The 15,282-nt window shown below is 33.9% G+C and overlaps 1 long non-coding RNA gene and 2 other non-coding genes across 3 annotated transcripts; all 3 read left to right on the top strand.

Moving 5' to 3' along the window:
- The first annotated feature begins 229 nt into the window (after positions 1 to 229).
- LOC131062838 (U5 spliceosomal RNA) lies at positions 230 to 345 on the top strand. The gene has a single exon (XR_009110968.1). It is a non-coding gene; the product is annotated as a U5 spliceosomal RNA (small nuclear RNA).
- A 145-nt stretch (positions 346 to 490) lies between these two features.
- Positions 491 to 1,799, top strand: LOC131062818 (uncharacterized). Its single transcript, XR_009110965.2, has 2 exons — positions 491 to 979; positions 1,294 to 1,799. It is a non-coding gene; the product is annotated as an uncharacterized LOC131062818 (long non-coding RNA).
- A 6,617-nt stretch (positions 1,800 to 8,416) lies between these two features.
- Positions 8,417 to 8,532, top strand: LOC131062839 (U5 spliceosomal RNA). Its single transcript, XR_009110969.1, has one exon. It is a non-coding gene; the product is annotated as a U5 spliceosomal RNA (small nuclear RNA).
- Positions 8,533 to 15,282: the final 6,750 nt, after the last annotated feature.

The following is a 15,282-nucleotide window of genomic DNA, read 5'->3' as shown; positions in this document are numbered from 1 at the left end:
GAGAAGCATTTTGTAAAGAAGAGACTTTTCAAACGCAGACATTTCTGACGAGTTAAAACTGAATCAAAATGTTGAGCATGCACCCTTGTATTCCACTTCTTGCAAATTTCGCAGCTTTGAGAAATGCCATTTGTATTTGAGATATAGTCCCACATTCGTTTCTTTGTGTAGAGGAATGTGAATGGAGATGCTATATATATAATCCAGTGTTTCAACCAATCACTTACGGAGCCGCGTGGTAAACACAGAGCGAACTATTCTTTCGCCTTTTACTAAAGAATAACGTGTGTTGGCCATTCAAAGCGGCATACGCCTATTTTTGGAGGCTTCCTCTGCTGAGAGGAGGCCCACATCACCAAAACTGAAACATTCTACAAATTTAAAATAATTTGAAATTTTATTTAAATTTTGCAGTTTTAGAATTTGGTAATGAACAAGCAATGTTTTTGTTTTGCTAAAGATTGCAGATCATGGAAGTTCTATCTAGTCGTTGCCCCTTTCTAGTGATTATCCATTTTGTTAGCACTTTATAGTGCATGGTCACATTTCATAGCATCGGCATTCTTAGATTATTATTTTGTATAGCACATAGTGCTAATGGCATTCTTTCATTTTCATTGCGGATATTAAAGTTTTGTTTAAAAAAGGAAAGCACTTTTATTAGTGTTGTCGGTGGTGGTTTTCGATGTTTATTTTGTGGACTCCAAATGAGGTTTCAATACGGCAAACTATTTGATATAGGGCAAATAGCAATTCGATATAACAAAGGCATTTCATTTTGAGTTGTTCGAACCCTAAACATGGCTGTCGCCATGAAAATCTTTGTGACAGTTACTATGAGAAGTTTTCTTGGTCGCTGGTTTTGGGTTTCAGTTATGACGAGCAACAGACTTTGGAGATTCAGCTGTTGTTCTCTTTGGCCGAAGATTTGGGGACATGCAGATTTTGTGGGGCTATGTTTTTCTGCTTTGGTAAACCGGTAAAATCTTTTTGGTTCATGATTTTTTCTGAAGGTAAAATCATTTTGGGATTTGATTCCTTCGAATCTAAAACGAAAAGGAAAGCATTTTTAAAAGTTTTTCAATTTACGCTTTCAGTTTATACAAAGCGAATTTATGCTTGTTTATTTTGAAAGATTTATTTCTTCCAAAATTGAAAAAAATGAAAGAGGGTTATTTCGAACAGAAAGAATTAGTATTCCATTTTAAATTCATTTTACAGTTCTACTTGAAAATGGAAATAGAAGGAAGGCAATAAGGGTTTGTTCATTAAAAACAGTTTCTTCCTTGGCAGATAATTGGTTTTTGATTCAGTTTTCTCAGACCCTAGTTAGGGTTTGGTAACCCTATACGAGGGTTACAGTTTGAAGACATATGGTTTACTGGCAATGTCATTAAGAGACACATTTTTGCAGAAAAAGATGACGAAGCTTGAATAAAAACAAAGATATTATATTAGCACCTTGACTGAAATATTATGAAAAAAAATGGGTTTTGTTCCACTACAAAAGGCAGAGTATTGTGAAAGAAGATTATCTGGTTGTTACACAGAGATTTGAAAAGCTTTATTGGCAATCTTGTGTAGTTGGATTTATTGATATTACCTCAAACTCGTTTCATTCATTGATAATTTTGTGATTGCAAAATATATTGTAATTATAAGTTTATCAGTGATTGTAACTTGAGTTGTTTTCCTAGCATTGTATGAGACATAGGGGTTGGTGCTCCTTGAAGTTTGATACTTCTAAATTCAGTGTACAGAGTTGGTGCTCTTTCAGTTTATAAAAGGATCTATTTGAAGAGTGGTTTTTCTACCCCAAGAAGGTTTTCCAGTTATGAAACTTTTGTGTCATGTGTTAAATTGTTTCAATTTGTTTCATTAGTTGATATGATCTGACATTATGCAAAGTTGTCCATAATTTTGTAACTCAAATGTTTTGCAATCTGAAATTCATTTGTTATCCTGTCAATGCAATTTCCATTCACTATCATTAAATCTGCAATTCATTTTGTGTTCAAGTTTTTTATTGTCAAATTCAGGTTCAAATATAAGCATTTAAGGATTATTTAGTTTACATGTATTGAACAGTCAACTGCACATGCGTAAATCAATCATCATGTTAAGTTGGTTCATTGGCCTGCATATTTGTTGAATGTTCATATCAAATGTCGAAGTGTGTTAAAGTTTTAAATTTGTGATTTGTGCAAGTTGAGTCAAAATTTCTATTGATTTTGATTCACCCCCCCTCTCAGAATCAATCCACTTCAACACTAGTACCATGTGTCATAGGATATAAAAAATTGGAGGTGAGGGAAAGTGAGGAAAATGATATTATGTAAAGTGGATCAAGCATATGTACTAAATATAATTTCAAATTAGGTACGTGTAATTATGTCGAGAGGCATCTACAATGACATCAAAATATCAAAATGTGTCCGTAAATAAAAATTTAATTTTGAAACAATTTGACATGCAAATGACAGGTAAATGCATGAAATATGCCATCTTTGGTTTTTGTGGAGGTGTTATTTTATTACTCCAAATAAAATAGAACCCTCCTACTTGTCTTCAACTATATGAAACTGTTACATTCAAATGATAGTGGAAGAGTGTCATAATATTTAAAAGGGAACAATCAATAAAATCAAGTAGCGAAGATAATGCTAGTACATACCTAAGCAACACTATTATTAGCCGTATTTTTGAAACTCTTGTATACTACCAATATTGTTGCAATAGTCAGATTCTTTTCTATTATAAGATATCTCTCGACATAATTTACCTATATTTTTAAAATATAGATATACTAGTAAATGTCAATACAAAACCTCACTTAGACACAATAATAATGTAAGACAATAATATACGATTAACACGCAAGTTTGTAAAGAGAAGGGAATGAGATGCACCTAGTAACAAGGAAACACCAACAATAATTGCAATGGATATCATTTGAGCACAACTAATCATGTCTAAAAAAGGTAAAGAATGTGAATAGTGATATGTAGAATGGTCTTAAAGAATTGTCTCAACTAAATATGTGAGTGTGAAGACATGTGGAGTAATCAAGTGAAAAAGCGATTTAGTTTGATAACGTGGCAAGGAATTAATTTATGTAGAGTGAATAGTGAGAAAAGGATTTAAATACTGTGAAATTACTCTTTTTGAAAAGAATCAATGAATGTAATGCTCATTGTGGTCATGCAACTCATAAAGTGTGCCAATGTATCATGTAATCATTAAAAATACTAGTCACCATGAGTAATATCATAATGTGTCAATGATAGGTGATTAGGGTAAACGTTTAATAAAATGGAACATATGTCCTAACTACATATAGGAGGGTAAAAATGTGAAAGAAAATTTTATTTTACATATTCACCCCTAGAGAGAGCTTTCGATATGTCACCATGGTACAACACCATAAAGGCCATATCTGTACACGTCTTAAGAAATTTCACGCTTGAATCAATGCAAGTGACCCTACAAATGTGCTAAACATCTTATTTTTTATTTTTTATTTAAAAATTCCATATCAAAAATGAAAAAAATATCATAAATGTTATGATATTTTATGCTCACATTTGTTATCCATATATGCAACCCTATATCAATGGAATCAACACTCATTTCATGGGATGTGAACTGGTATACATGGATTTGATATGTGGAATTTATTAATATTTACAAATACGAATTAAAATGCTTAGATTCATCAAAATGCCCCACTTCTGTTGTTGTTGACCCTCCACTTGGGGCATCACCTCTCATCTCCTTTATTTTGGGGAGAAGGATGACAATATTACTTGGACAGTTGTTTGTCAAAGGAGGAAAGGTCCTTCTCCTTTTCCCCTTACTCTTTCAAGGTTGATGAAAGAGAATTTTGTTGTACAAGGCTAGGACTCATCTCCCATTGTTTCCTAGATTTGGTCAAAAGCTTCCTCTCTCTACTCCTCCTTCTCAATCTTACCTCTCGTGAGATTTTATTTTTTACCTTGATGGTTTTCTTGTTACGGGTCAAGGTCCTTCCAGTGTTAATCTAATCAAAACATTTTATAATAAATTTTTGATTTCATACTAGTATTATTGATGACCATTTTCCTATTGATTTATGATGTTGGGTAAGATTTAGATAAGAAAAAAATTTAAAAACCACCATCAATGCAACCTTCATAATCTAGATCTCATATTAGTTGCCATGCAAATGGCAGATAGTTTTGTCTTAGATATATAAGTGAGATGATACTATTTAATGCTTACATTACTTATTTAGAAGTAGAACATAACCCAAAACCTTTCACTTGATGTTCAAGGAGGTAACTGTCACACTTACCACAAATACCCAATTTCTAGAAGAGTTGGGATGAGAATACCACTATGGTATCTCAAAACAAGGGTCAAATTCATTTGCAAAAACCATATTTCCCACATCATGGATAACCTATAAAAATAAAAATAAATTCATAAATGACCACATGACCTTCACATGGATGTGTAACCCACAACCAAACAAATTTGGTCAATACTAAGTGCTACATTACTCTTTCGATGGATCCAAACAACATGCAAACTTGTGTTCCTTACATCAATGTGGAAAGGCATGCAAGCCCAATTGTGCCCCAATTCTAAAATGGACCCCTAAAATGAATAGTCTTCCAATATAATTTGTAACTACCACATATGGCTAGATCCACCTCTATAAATGCAATTATAATTATTTTTATATTAAGTTTGAATACAAAAAGAAATATAGAATTCTAATTTCACTAATAGTATTTCTTATCTACAATAAGACCACATGTGGACCACATAGGGTCATAATTTTCATCTAATGCTACACTATAGAACATATAACCATTTACAAATAAACCACTATTTACATCATATACAACCTATACAAAAATAAGATTCAATAGATTATTAAGCCATATCCAAACTTCTTAAGAGTATGCTAAAGGCTTCTACTTATATAAAAGAAATCTGCATGTATTTAATGGTGGATTTGTAGTAGACACATGTTCTCATTGTATAATAGTGAATCCATCCAATTTCTTTGTGTATTGATTGAAGATCAATAGCTCAGTTGGGACAGTGTCAGACTGAAGATCTGAAGGTGTGACTCTTTACCTATACACGTTACAAATCTATGAAGACCAAAGGACTAATTTGGAAGTTTAAATAGCTTTTGTTCTCTTTGTCACTCTTTGGTTCCTATGGGTGAGTGATGAAAATTATAATATGATAATTTTTTATATGGGCTTTGTGCTTTAACACTGAAGTTAATAATCATTGCAGAAAAGTTGGGCATGATGTTACTATTTTGGAAAGGTAAGAAAGATCACTATGCCTAGAAGAAAAAAGAGCCTGACCCGAAGGTTACCTCCTCCTTTAATGAGGCCTCGAAGGATGAAAACTTACTGGAAATGGTACGAAAGGTTGTTCGAAGATGGATTTTCTGTTTAATTCTACGAGGGGTATTGATGATGCTGCTAGTGCTCCCCCTTGTCTCCAAAGAAAAATAAAAGCATGAAGATGAAGACATGATGAATCACTCCTCAAAATTCCCGAAGATGGATGTCGCGTTTAAGATTGGTAAGCACAAAGAAGAGAACATAATTATGTTATGCCTGGATGTCAAGGAAATAATGTTAGGAGAAATGGATATCGACTTTCTCTTTGTGGGATATTTGTCCTTAAGGTCTTATTGAGAAAACAATTCATAAGTTATTATCATTCTAATGAGATACAATACTAGTCTATATCAAGTTGTAAGATGTCATTACAAGGTTGTAATTCATAAGTTATTTTCCTGAGTGGAAAAATCCTCATGGGATATAAAAAACCACTTGTAAAATTGTTCTTTTATTCATTCAAAGAGCACCAACTCAAAACCTAAACTCAGATGCACCAACTTCTATAGGAGCACCAACCCCTTACAATGTTTCTCAATAAACAGTGTAAACTATCAAGGTCCTGTAATTGCAAATATTTTTGCAATCACAACATCTTAATAGTATACATCAGAATAATCTACATTATAGCCCATTACAAATAGGTACTATATTTTCTATTACTTGATTACAAAATATTCTGCAATTAGAAAGAATACTCTGTATGGAACCAGATAATAATGTTCTTTCAAAAACCTTATTTTTGCAATATAAAGATATTTCAAAGAAACCCTTAAATCTGCAGTCTCTGTTTTTCAACAACACGTGTAACAGAATAATGGCAAGAAGCCATTCATATATACACAGAAAGAAGAAGTGTTGCAGTTTCTCAAAACTTCCTTTTAACTGAATCAAAACCCTTGTGAAAAGATTCGAGTTAACAGAAATTGAACATAGTTACCCCTAACCATTTTCATCATTTTGTTCAAAACAAATCACAACGATATACAAGATTTTTTCCCTAACTCGAAATATCATTTCCAACTGAAGAAACAACGAAACAAAACTATTTTCATTTTCCATTATGAATCGACAGAAAGCATGTCAAGAATCTACCTCTTTTTAAGTCAGCCAACAGTCAAAAGAAAAACTATATTGAAGCTGTTCGAAACCTCCTGTTTCAGCTCGACTGAGTCAACAACTGTTGTATTATCTCTTCCTTGTCTTCAACAAGCTTCAATGAAGTGTCTCCATGATATGCAAAGTGAGCAGTGGTGGCTAGGGTTTCATTTGAACAAAAACAATATGATGAACAATGACTATCGCCTTATTTTCCTTTGCCAAATATTGAGCCCTTTGCAAAAACATAAAATCATTTCATGTCCGACAAGATAACCATGTGACTAATAAGAATATCATCGACAAGATAATTGCCAAATCATATGCCATATAACCTGTCCATACCAATGTCACTGTCCACGTGACTACCAAGATGATTGTCCATGATCCGTAAGTCATCATTAAAACCCGAGTGTCATCTTAACAAGGCTCGACACCATTATAACATTTACACCACGTTGTCTATTCACAAAAACATGTGACATATATATAATAATATGCCAATTCATACAAAGGCCGTCAACACATCATTCTACTGTCCTAGTGGCACTATGACTAAATCAAGTGTCAAATATAATATATATGCATGTGATTATTGCTTGTCACAGACTTTCCAAATAAACCAATAAAGCACTATCGGTTGTGTAAGGCAATGTAAGCAAGGCTAGTCAAGACTAACTCCAAATCAATGTGTCCTTTGTAAATAAAGCCTGGTAATAATTATAAAATGCCAAGATATATGCATTGATGTATCAAAAGAAGTTCAAAATAATACTGAAAATAAATCACACATAGACTTGGTCACAATATGATAATATTGTGAACCATAGGAACCATAGATTATATCATCAATAGAGAAAGCAACTGTGTGAGTCAAGCATCGTGATGAAATCTTCTGAGCCTTTCTCTGAATTACAACCTTGTAATGACATCTTACAACTTGATATAGACTAGTATTGTATCTCATTAGAATGATAATAACTTATGAATTGTTTTCTCAATAAGACCTTAAGGACAAATATGCCACAAAGAGAAAGTTAATATCCATTTCTCCTAACATTATTTCCTTGACATCCAGGCATAACATAATTATGTTCTCTTCTTTGTGCTTACCAATCTTAAACGCGACATCCATCTTCGGGAATTTTGTGGAGTGATTCTTCATGTCTTCATCTTCATGCTTTTATTTTTCTTTGGAGACAAGGGGGAGCACTAGCAGCATCATCAATAGCCCTCGTAGAATTAAACAGAAAATCCATCTTCGAACAACCTTTCGTACCATTTCCAGTAAGTTTTCATCCTTCGAGGCCTCATAAAAGGAGGAGGTAACCTTCGGGTCAGGCTCTTTTTTCTTCTAGGCATAGTGATCTTTCTTACCTTTCAAAAATAGTAACATCATGCCCAACTTTTCTACAATGATTATTAACTTCAGTGTTAAAGCACAAAGCCCATATGAAAAAATATCATATTATAATTTTCATCACTCACCCATAGGAACCAAAGAGTGACAAAGAGAACCAAAGCTATTTAAACTTCCAAATTAGTCCTTTGGTCTTCACAGATTTGTAATATGTATAGGTAAAGAGTCACACCTTAAAATCTTCAGTCTGACACTGTCCCAACTGAGCTATTGATCTTCATTCAATACACAAAGAAACTGGATGGATTCACCATTATAAATATGGAGGCATTTTTTAAAGAATAGAATGTTCAAACGCATACATTTTTGACAAAGTTACAACTGAATCAAAATGTTGAGCAAGCACCGTTGTATTCCACTTGTCAATTTTGAAGCTTTGACAAATGCCATTTGTATTTTAGATATAGTCCCGCATTGCTTTCTGTAAGTAATGTCATATGAATGAAGATGATATATATAATCCAGTGATAGTGTCAATCTCTTATGGAGCTGCGTGGTAAGCATAGAGCGAACTATTCTTTCGCCTTTTACTAAAGAATACCTTGTGCTGGCCATTCAAAGCGGCATACGCCTATTTTTGGAGGCTTCCTCTACTTGGTAGAGGCACACAACACCAAAATTGAAACAATCCAGAAATTTAAATAATTTGGCATTTTGCAGTTTTGCAGTTTTATAATTTGATAATGAACCAATGATGATTGGCTATGCGCAAAGAATGCAGATCATGGTTGTTGATTGTGTATTCTTCTTGTTATAAGTGTTTTATCAAGTAAAATTATGCAGATCCATAAAATTTAGGAAAAGTTGTATTGTGAAAATAGAATGTATAAATTTGTGAGTGACATCTAACAGGAATTCTAACACAACACACAATAAACACTATATCTAACAACACCAAGTGAATGTAAAATTTTATCTAAACCTGCATGACAAAGTTTTAAAAAATAAATGTAAACTTGCAGAATAGAGAAAATTTATGAGCAAGAATGAGAATAATTGTTTCAATAATTTACAAGGAATGAAATTACAATTGATAAACCTTCATCAAAACAAAAAAAACGAAGGAAAAACAGGAATAAAATTGAAAAAAAATAGAGATATTGTGTAGTTAGCTTAACAACTAAGCAACAACAGTTTTATCTGACTCATGGGAATAAAACAGAAGCTACGATGATCATCGATAAAATATGGATAATGAAAATCTCATAAAACAAGGAGATAAAAAATATTATGAGTGCTAACACCCCTCCTTAAGTCTAACTAAGGAAATTAAAAAGTAAGGAAAGGAAGAGGAAAGAGGGAAAACCTAGTGGGAACAACCACCCCCCACCCCCTCCCCTTAAACTATACACTCATCCTTCACCCCAAGAAGGTCTCGTAGAATATAAAACTTCTGCTCAATGAAAGTCTTTGTGAAGATGTTAGCAATTTGTTCAGAAGTAGGACACTACTTCAAATCAGTAGCCCCGTCATGTATCAATCCGTAGATGTAGTGCATGTGGATCTCGATGTGTTTGGTTCACTGTCACTGTACTAGATCTATGCAAAACTTCAATATACCGAGCTTAGTGAGGAAGTTCTACAACCAAATAGCTTGAACAATAACATTGACTACATCACTATATTCGACTTCTCTAATGATAAAGTAATGGAAAATTACTTCTTACTTGACCAACAAATGGAGCCAAATCCCAAACTAAGAACATATCCTGAAGTTGACAAATGATCAATGCTATAATCTGCACAATCAGAATCAATGTAGCCAATGAGTTCAAAAGTACATACTATTGAATAGTGAATCTCATAGCTGATGGTTCCCTGAACATATCAAAGTATACGCTTCACATCTTTCCAATGTAGCTCTGGTGGCTCCTATATGTATCTAGAAACAAACCCCACTACATATGAGAGATGTGGATGAGAGTAAGATAAATAAGACTCCCCACAAGTTTTCAGTACTGAGTGCAATCAACCAATGATGTATCTTCGCCATCTTCAAGTTTTACCCCCATAGGAAAGGTGTGGCTAATGTCTTACAGTCAATAATGTGAAATCGAACTAGGAAATATCTGGCATACTTGGATTGAGCAACTTTGATTCTTGATTCATTTTGGTTAATTTCAAGTCCAAGGAAAAAGTACAGGAGACCCATGTCTGTCATGGAAAATTTGTCATGAAAAGCAGTTTTAATTCTAGCAATGGTTGTAGTTGAACTGCTTGTTGTTAGTAGATCATCTACATAAATCACTATGATCAATAGAGAGGTAGATTTTCTCATCATATAAATATTTGGATCAGATATGCATCGTCTGAAAGTTTGAGATAGAAGATACAAGTACATTTTTGCATACCATACTCCAGGTGCCTGCTTGAGGCCACGGAGGGACTTCTTGAGTCTATATACCAAAGATGAATTTTGTACATACCCTTGTGGCTGCTCCATGTAGATTTTCTCCTCAAGATCAGCATGAAGAAATGCATTCATCACATTCATGTGATGAACCTCCCACCTTCTTGCCACTGCAATGACAAGAGCCAATCAAATGGAGTTCACTTTTGCCACTGCAGAAAATATCTCATCATGGTCAATGCCATGAACTTGTTGAAATCCTTTGGCTACCAACCTTTCTTTTTATCTACTCACATATCCACCTTTTTCTTTCTTTATCCTATAGACCCACTTACATATAACAAGCTTGTGATGGGAAGGAAGTGAAACAAAGTCCTAAGTTTGCTTCGCAATGAGGGAGTTGTACTCCTCATCCATGGCTTCTTCCCAAAGAGGATTCCCTGTAGCATCTACATAAATTTGAGGGTATGATCCTAGAACCACATAGGCATGCATTGGAATGATAGGATCTGTAGGTTAGAGTTCATGAGGGGCATCATATATCTCAACTAAGCTCCCTGCTCGTTGATTTCTCTTAGGGGATACTAAATCATCACTTGAAGCCAAATCGAGAACTAGATGTGGATCTACATATGCATGATCATGTTCATTCATATTCAAATGTATTAGAAATGATATTAGAATGATTGTATGTATCATCTCTAAGATTCATAAAAGGAGGTAGCACAAAATTGGTGGCATGTTGTTTTTGAGATGCATGAGGGAGATTTTCATCAAAGTAAACACTCCTCTTAATGAAGCCCGTTTCTATTGAAAGATCTAGTAGTTTGTATCCCTTGACACTATTTGGATATCCAACAGAGATGCATTATTTTATTTGAAGCTCCAAAGTCTTCCTTCTTTCTATTAGAATGAGTGCCCATACGCATGATCCAAAAATACAAAAAATTGTGACTTTTGGTTGCGCGCATCTCCATGCTTCAAAAGATGTTTTTCTTGAAATATATTTGTGAAGAGATCTATTTTGTATGTATGAAGCATAGTTGATTGTTTTAGCCCACCAATTGGAAGGAAGAAATCATGCATTTAATATGTAATTGGCCCTCTCTTTCAAAGATCGATTCTTCCTGTTAGCTACCCCATTCTATTGCAGAGTGTACAAAACTGTGTTCTAAAACTGTATCCCAGCTTCATTACAAAGATGTTGAACATCATTGTTGGCATACTCTCCCCCATTATCTATATAGAGGATCTTGATCATTTTCCTAGTCTGCTTCTCTACATAGGCTTCAAAAATCTTGAGATTCCCAAACATTTCAAACATGAATTTGAGAAAACACGCCCATGTATATCATATGTAATCATCAATGAATGTAATAACATATTTGGTTATTCTCATGGAAGGTTCTAGAAATGGACCCATAAAATCACAATGAACAAGCTCTAAAGGAGAAGAGGATCTCCATGCATTCCCCTTTTGAATTTTTTCTTGAGGATGCTTTCTAAAAGCACAACCTTCACAAACTCCATCAAAAAATTCCATGGCAAACTGACCTTTTACTATCCCTTGTTTTCTAAGTTGTTGCATGTATCTAAAATTTTAAATGACCACATCATTCATGCCAAATTCTACGTTCATCATTTACATGTGGGTATGTGCAGGATAATGAGGAGCCAAAAAGTGGCCATATGAAAAAAATTGCCTTCCCCACTTTCCTAAAAACACGAAAAATCCATGTTGACTTTTTGCTTGGCCTAGATGTCAGTACATCTAGCCATAGAAAAAACCCAACCAAATCAGATATCATCAGAAATCCAATATTAATAAAATATATATTATATTATATATGATATTATATATATTATATTATATATTATATATTATATATAAAACGCATGGCATAAAAAAATTTAGGAATCGAATATCCGATTCTTATGGGTATTTTTATACCCACTGGGACAGCCCATGGGTCATATTTTACCCATGGGCTGCACAAAAGGCATAAAATCCAATATCTAATTTGAGCGGATATCCGATTTGGGGGCAATTCTTTTGTTTGTCATCTAAGGTATGATTTTATTGCACTTTTGTTGTTTTTTATCAATTTTTCACATTTTTTCTTTGTTTTTCAGTTTTTTTTTATAGAAACTAGGTTGTTTCATTTGAAATACATTATTCTTTCAAATTTGTTGATTAAATTTAAATTTTTGAACTCAATCAGGTTAAATGGGGGATAGCAATGATAATCCTGAACAATCACAACCACCATAACCACAAAACCCTTTGTTAGCAAACCCTCCATTACCAAACCCCCCCAAATTCAAGATTTAATTGGTCAACATTTGAACCAATTGAGGGGCATTGCAAATATTTATATTAGAATTCATCGTCTAGCCCCAATGTTAGATTCTCTTAATGCCATAATAAACAATGTAGAAACCATCATCATGGAGCACAATGCAACTCTTTTGTGGCGAGATTCCATGAGAGCTAGATATGCAGATGACTTGACCTATGATCAAGTCAAGGAGATTGATATATCTAAAGCTGATATTGCTACATTGTTTATCAATCCCCACACTAGACAACCCGTAGATGTGAAAAAACAAAAAATTCCATCAAATGGTGTCAAAATGAAGATATTGCAAATAACTTTTGGGATTGCTGGTGGATGGTTTTTGATAGACCACTGAACAATAATCTTGATGTCCCATTTTATTTAATTAAAAAAATGTATCCTGAGTTTGTTTTCGGCAAGCATGTCAACTGCTTTGACATCAAGCCTTTCTAGGGTGTGGGTTTAGGTATGCTTCAAGATAGACCTGGGCAGTTTGAGTATTATAGGGCCCATATGTTCCCCGTCCTCTCGTTGATCCCCCACCTCTTGTATAGCATCCAGATATCATTGTCGAGGAAACGTCACAGATTATATTGGCTATTCACTCTTTGAGTAGCCTTTTGGTTTCTCAAGTTGGGGCACTAGCTCAGCCTTTTAGTGATGCTAGTGGTGGATCCAGTGGCACTACCATGTCCTCTTCAGCTCCACATATTTATGTGTCGCATACTTGTGCTATGTATGGGCAACTATGCTTAGGTCCTATTAGAGAGCCTATTGATCCTCCCACGAACACTGCTGATTATGAGGTGCATGATATGCACGATGCACTAGATGTGATGATAGGGACTGGAGGATACCCTGGAGAGTCCTCGCATGCTAGAGGCGAGGAGGTACCTTCATCATACACTTACAATGTAGTGGTAAGACTTGTAATTTCATAGTGCATTCTATTTTAAATAAATATTTATAAAAGATAGTATTAAGTACTAATGTTTATATACATGGTCTATATAACAATTGATGACTAAGGAGGAGTTAGCATGGGTCCATGATGGCACCTTGATGGCCATTTTGTTTCGCCTTGACAGGTATATGGTACATATATTATTGCACCATGTCATTTAAATTTTTTATTGTACATACATTCTCGTCATTTAAATTGTCATTAATTAAATTATATAGTAACTTTCATGTTTATTTTATTTCTCTTGTAGGACACAAGTAGCACGAGTGCACTACTATGGGATTCGGGCTCTGGTAGTGCAGTCAGAGACAAGGGAAAGGTAATTGAATGAAAACATGATTGAATTAAGAGTTTGAATAGCTTATAATTATTATACATGTCTACATAGATTGATAGTTTCACATACTCATCGTCTTTATGTAAAGAGAATTGTTGGCTTCACATCCTTATTGATTGCACCCACTATACCTGAAGAAGTGGAAGAGATGCCTCAGGTACATGTATTTATTTTATTTTGTGTTTAATAGATATAATTTGTTCCTAGCATCGACAATTATATGCTAACTTGTATCAATGTTATGTTTGTGAACATATGTAGGTTGTCTACGAAAATCTTGATGACATACCCACTCTAGCGAAGACATATTCCAGGAATCCTCCCAAGATGAAGAGGAAATGTGGAGATGAGGTAATCAAGAATTCAGTTTTAGAGTTTAATTATAGTTCAATGTATATTGATTTTTATGTTAACTTTTTTAATGTAAATTATATAATATAACTAATCTCAATTGTGGTTTGATTTTTCTTGTGCAGGATCCTTCAGAGACGAGCAGTGCTGTGAAGAGGATCGATTTTAATGATCCATCAGTGGTTTAGGATGTTATAGAACTTTTTGGGATACTTACATGTCTAGTTGGCATGTATATTTTGTATATGGACATACATTTACATATATCGACATACATTTTGTTTGAGTTGGCATTTATGCCATTTTTGTATATGGACATACACTTGTAATTATTCGACATTTTGATATATAGAAGTTGAAATTCAACATAACTTGTTCCTCATGTGCATGGCGTCATTATTTTAAACTTTAATTTTCAATCCGATAATTAACAATGGTTAAATAATGAACAATAGAATGTTGTTTGTATAATCTTGAGATTCTATATAATTTGTTCCATCTACATCTTAAGGGTTAAATTTGGTTGCCTTTGGAAACCTCACCAAATTTAATGACCATATTGGTATTGTTATTAATCATAACATGGATACTTAGTAATGACAAATGAAAAGTAGCAAAGCATCTTCTTCAACAAAATGCATTTTTTTCATAATCGATTGGTTACATTTAGCAACAATCTCCCATCATTAAAGTTGTTTTAGCAGGAAGATACTATGAAGAGGTCCATTTCTACACATTGCCCATTAAATTTAAGACTTGAATATATGAACTTTAAACATAAACTTGTTTTGATTGTCATTCAACAACTGAAAGATACAAATTTTACCTTCCTTTCTTTTTCTATCACGTGCAAAATATCTCCACCCCCCACTGAATGTAGATATATTATGCTTCATAATGCATTGTAACATCGGTTCCAACACATCCATTTAGGAATTATTACCCTAGGCATGCTCCTGTTTTCCCCCCCTATTTTTCCCCCCCACCCATTCAAACGCTTAGGGCCATATCC

This window comes from Cryptomeria japonica, chromosome 10 (genome assembly GCF_030272615.1).
Source record: "Cryptomeria japonica chromosome 10, Sugi_1.0, whole genome shotgun sequence".
NCBI classification, from domain to species: domain Eukaryota; kingdom Viridiplantae; phylum Streptophyta; class Pinopsida; order Cupressales; family Cupressaceae; genus Cryptomeria; species Cryptomeria japonica.
The sequence above is the reverse complement of the archived record's forward strand: the minus strand, read 5'-3'. Positions and strand labels throughout refer to the sequence as shown.